Source organism: Cynoglossus semilaevis, chromosome Z, assembly GCF_000523025.1.
Source record: "Cynoglossus semilaevis isolate Cse_v1.0 chromosome Z, Cse_v1.0, whole genome shotgun sequence".
Classification (NCBI taxonomy): domain Eukaryota; kingdom Metazoa; phylum Chordata; class Actinopteri; order Pleuronectiformes; family Cynoglossidae; genus Cynoglossus; species Cynoglossus semilaevis.
In genome coordinates, this window is record NC_024328.1 from 6,204,540 (window position 1) to 6,209,715 (window position 5,176).

The following is a 5,176-nucleotide window of genomic DNA, read 5'->3' on the forward strand; positions in this document are numbered from 1 at the left end:
CGCAAATCTAATTACATGTCTGGCTAATTGTGTTGAGGGCAATGTCATTACTGAAATCTTAATCTGACATAAAGATGTCAACGTATGATTAACCTGGGAGGACGAAAAACACCATGTTGTTATGTGGGGTTTTTTTTTTAAACCCAAATATGTAAAGATGTCACCGTTATGGAGTCATTTTGTTTGCGCACCACACACATGGCCTATTTTATATTATTGGGATTTCAGCAGAGATATATTTTATATATGTAAAAAAGGCTTAGATAAAGGACAGATCTCTTGTGAAACACATCTGAAAAAGCAACTATGCATTTTTTACTTTGGATTTAATTTTGTTTAACAGTTCTCACCACAAAGACTGTAAAAGGTAACGGTCTGAGCTAGGAGGAGAGGAACATGTTCTAATGACATCCCTGTGTTGGACGCTAACTCCCCTTAGTAATTAATGTTGTGTAGTCCCTGTAGGTGAATCAAGCAGCTCTTCTTTGTAGTGGTTTGATTTCTGCTATATAAAATACGAGAGTGTAGTCCATCGAACGGAACATTTTAATGGTCAAACTGAAAAAAACTTTTTTCATTATGTTCTTAAAACAAAAGCCAGCCAACAAGCACTAAGTCATAATCTCTGTCATTTCACTAAAACCTCAACTAGCAATCTTTCTAAGTCAGTGTTATGGCAGGGACAGCAACTGGAGCAAGTTGTAAAAAATGTGAAAATCTATAATAGCTGCAATTATTTGAGATTTAAAAAAAAACGATGACTGGGTGTCAGTGCAACCTCTGCATCTACACTGATACAGCCAGCCACAGGCAGCCACAAACACACACACAAAACACATATACACACATAGACATGTATAAACCATGTGATTTATATTTGCCTAAATGACTGATTTAATCTTTCGCCTTCCAGACACAGCCACAAACTAATAAACTAATAGTAATATCTGAAATTGTTGGACAGAATATTTGGAGCAGAGACTGTCGTGTGTAATCTTCAGCTCGCAGCTCGTAAAACTGACCACAGATGTCCAGTTGTGGGCTTCTAGGGCAGACTTCCAACTTTATATAAGATGAATGGAAGGAATATGGATGGATGGGAGGAAGATTATGAATGAATAAATGGAAAATAAATAGATGGATGAATGGATGGATGAGTAGATGGATGGATGAATGGATGAGATGGATGGATGAAGATGGATGAGTAGATGGATGGATGAATGGATGAGTGCATGGATGGATGACTAGATGGATGAGTGGATGGATGGACAGACAGACACACGTTTAGGCACAAACAAACTTCTTATTTCACTTTCCAGTTGACAGAATAAGCTCATAAGGGTAAATGAGACCTTTGGTAAAGGTTGACTCATTCACTTTAAGCACTGAACCATCAAGACTCACAATATGACAATATGCCTGTAACACATTAGCATAGCATACAGTGTATAATAAGCTAACGACAGAAGGGTTGCTGGGTAGGCCTCGGATACGTAAGACAACACAATAAATTTTCATTACGAGAGGCATTTGAATGAGTTGCAAATGAGGACGCTTCGCCGTAAACAGGTCGTCAACGACACGAGCACATCCTGCCTTCGAATTGTCCTTTAGATATAAGTGGCGCCTGGGATAGAAACGGACTCCTCTATGAGACAATCCCATTATGAAGTGAGGCAAAAGCAAGAGCCATAACTGACATCTTGTTTCAAAGATGATAATGTGAACGTGATCCTGATGTGCCAATAGTTCTCTTTCTTTAGTGTTCTCTTGTTGCTAACGATGTACGAGCGAGGGGCTGCGGTAGAAAATGTCTTAATGTACGAACTAGTGCTGTAATATTACAAGTATATGTTATTAATGTCATCAATGTTACTAATCACAACATATAGCTGCTTAATACATGTACTTTCCTTGCTTTATGCCTTATTGTGTTAGAAGGGGACTGTTGTTAAGGTCTGCTCATCCTGTATAAATGTAATTACAGAGATGAATGGGAGGATACTGACATTAAAAGGGATACATTTAATTTAGTTTACTCATATGTTATCATAGTTATGTCGTTAGTATTAAATGGACAGCTTGTCAGTTTATATAAACAAAAGTTCCATCAAATGTCTCTTTGTGCAAATGAAAGAAGATGAGACAGGGAAAAAAAGCTTATCAAGATTTTGTTTGCTTTTGTCATTACCACAGTGATTGTGAATGCGTACTAGATGGAGCGAGGGGGGTTAATTATGAGGCAAAAATGTGTTTTTATTATTTTTTTGTTTTGTTTTCCTCAAATTACAACACTAAAGCTTCTTTACAGTGTTGTTTACATGGTGTCTGCCAGATCGGACAGTTCACGATGAGCTTTCTCTCAACGTGGTGTACAACGTTTGCGAGCGCTACGTCAAACTTTTAAGATGTTACAGAAAGCACTTTTGTAGGCACACAGTATGCATCTGTGATCCTTTGAATAGTATTCAGATTCTGTATCTCGGCCTGGATGGATTCTATGAATTAGCTTTTACTATGAAACAACTCTGTCTTTTGTTGACGTCTTTGCATTTCCTGTAAGACTTCAAGTTTTTGCGTAGAGAAAAATATTTTACACTACCAGAATGATAGAATGATGTACTGTAACAGAGTATTTTATGTTTGATTTATATATATATGTATATATATTTATATGTATACATATATATAACATAAGTTAATATAGCGTTGGAGTAAAATAGCTCTACTGTTACTATGTCTCCCACTATGTGATTTTAGCATTTTATTAAAGTGCCATTTCAGTGTATTTTGGTTTTTGGGTTTTTTTTTTTAGGAATGTTTCTGTTGCTTTGTTGAACCTGGAAGAAAGAACAAAATTCTAAAAAGCTGGAATTTGTGCTGGTTGTCAGTTTTGCTCATCAAAGAAAATTCTTGCAGATGTTTCAGCTTTGTGGAAAACATTTTTGGAGTACTGGAGTACCGCAGTAGTTTGCTTTTCCTAACTAATAGGGTTCTCCAGCTAATGTTTCTGTTCATATGTTATTTATTTTGTTGACCCTAATCTGGCCCCACCAATATCTGACCCTTAAGAAGCACTACTGGTTTGTTAGTCTCAGATGCGTGTCAAGTGCTGCTCACAGTTGGTTTAGTCAGATAATAACCTGTGCTACGCTTGAGTTTGACATGCCTGTTCTATACATCTATCGATGTTATTTTTCAGTCTTTAACATTGTCCCCTCAGACCAGCTGTGCTCTTCATTCTTTTTGCATTCTATAGAAAGTCTCAAAAAGCTGCACAATAAATGTAAATAATGCACCTGGGTTACTCTGGTCATCCCTTCTATACATAATAATAAAAAATTTAATAAAAAGGCAGATATTAAAAACTACCTCTTACGTTGTAGACATTACAGTCGTGTATCAATAGAGTAAACAATAGAAGAGAGGGTTTGGGTTAAAACAGGACAATGTTTTATAACAGAATTTTTCCACTGAATTTTCTGCCCGCATGTATAGGGGTCTCCAGAAGCATGGAGTAAATACTGATATACTAATTAAATATTTTAGAGTTTTATATTATTATTTTTCTGAATTAAAAAAAAAAGATTTTATAAATATACAGTCTATATTTTATAGATTTATATATACATCTATATATATGTACATATATATGCACACACATATATACATATATGCATATACAGTAGTATAGTATATATTTTATATATAATTTGTTTATATTTTTTCAAGTAATGGATGAATATGTTTTCATCTAGCCTGTCATGAAATGTAGTATCGTCTGATTTCTGTCCACGCGTGGGTTGTTTCGGACAAACACCATGGACGCAGTAAATGACACTTTACATTCTTGGGCTTCATTATACAGTATCCATAGCACATGACATATGAATATAAATCAATCATATCTTTTCTCTGAAGAATCTAATGGTTAAAACCTAACATACAATTCTATTCCTCATCATTGGTCACATTTTTAAATTTCACGGTGTGAAGTATGGCCACATGACTCCATGGGGAAACAGCAGTCCGTGTCTGTGTCTGTGGTCGGAGAGTTCAAACAACATGCAAATGGGAGCGTATGTATGTGAGCGAGACAGACGTGAATTGTGTGCATTCGTGTAGCAGTTACATGGAGAAAAATGCGTACTTGTTTTTCAGCAACAGAGATCACTTTGTGTGAATGAGTTCACAAGTTCTCTCTCTCTCTCTGTGTCTCTCTCTGTGTGTGTGTTTGTCAGCAGAGAGGGAAACTGGCTGCAGATGTAGCTGTGGATCAGGGAGAAAGCTTATTGGACAATTAAGACAGAAGCTGTTTACTGAGCTGCTCTGCGTTGGGCTGATTGAATCAGAGAGACAACCACTCACAGCTCCTCTTCTCAGGACATTGCAGGTAATTACCCATAAGTCACTGTTCCCCTGTATTGGATCTTCAGCCCAATTACGCCCACACATGCAGCCCACCTCAGACTCATTTATTACCTGCTTGTTGCTTGTTGACCTTTTCAGATGCACAGTCTGACAAGCAATTCAGACACATGTTACACTCCAAGTCCTACAGACAATTTCAGAGGTCCCAGGTTCAGTTAGGGGCTATAGTTTACCCAACAGCTGTGAGGATAGTTGTGGTGGACTTTAACGCCCCCTGGAGACATGTCCGAGCAAAGCTATTTTTACTCCCCTCCTCATAGACCAGGAGTGTCAAACTCATTTTCACCAGGGGCCACATCATCAATACAGTTCCCATTGATACTGTCTGACCAGTCATTGGAACCAAAATGGATGGGGACCACTGGTATAGATGTAACAACTCCATAACAGACCAGTACATGTTTCTACAATTGATTATTATTTCATTGATTATAAAAACCTTTAATTTCTCAGGTTAACCCTTGTGTAATGTTCATATTGTTGTTACTCAGCCAGTGTTTGTGGGTCTGATGGACCCGTTGCATTTTGTGGCTTTTGATGCCTCACAATCAACACTTTTATGTTAAAATACTGAACAGATGTTTACCTTATCCCAATTACAAGCAGTATAAACAATATATATGGTTAATATTTGCCCTTTACCTTTGTTAGGTCACATTTAAATGTTATAGGTATGTTCTGTGTACCTACACTATGTCCTCCTCCTGTCTAGGCCTGCTGTGTGTGTGTGTGTGTGTGTGTGTGT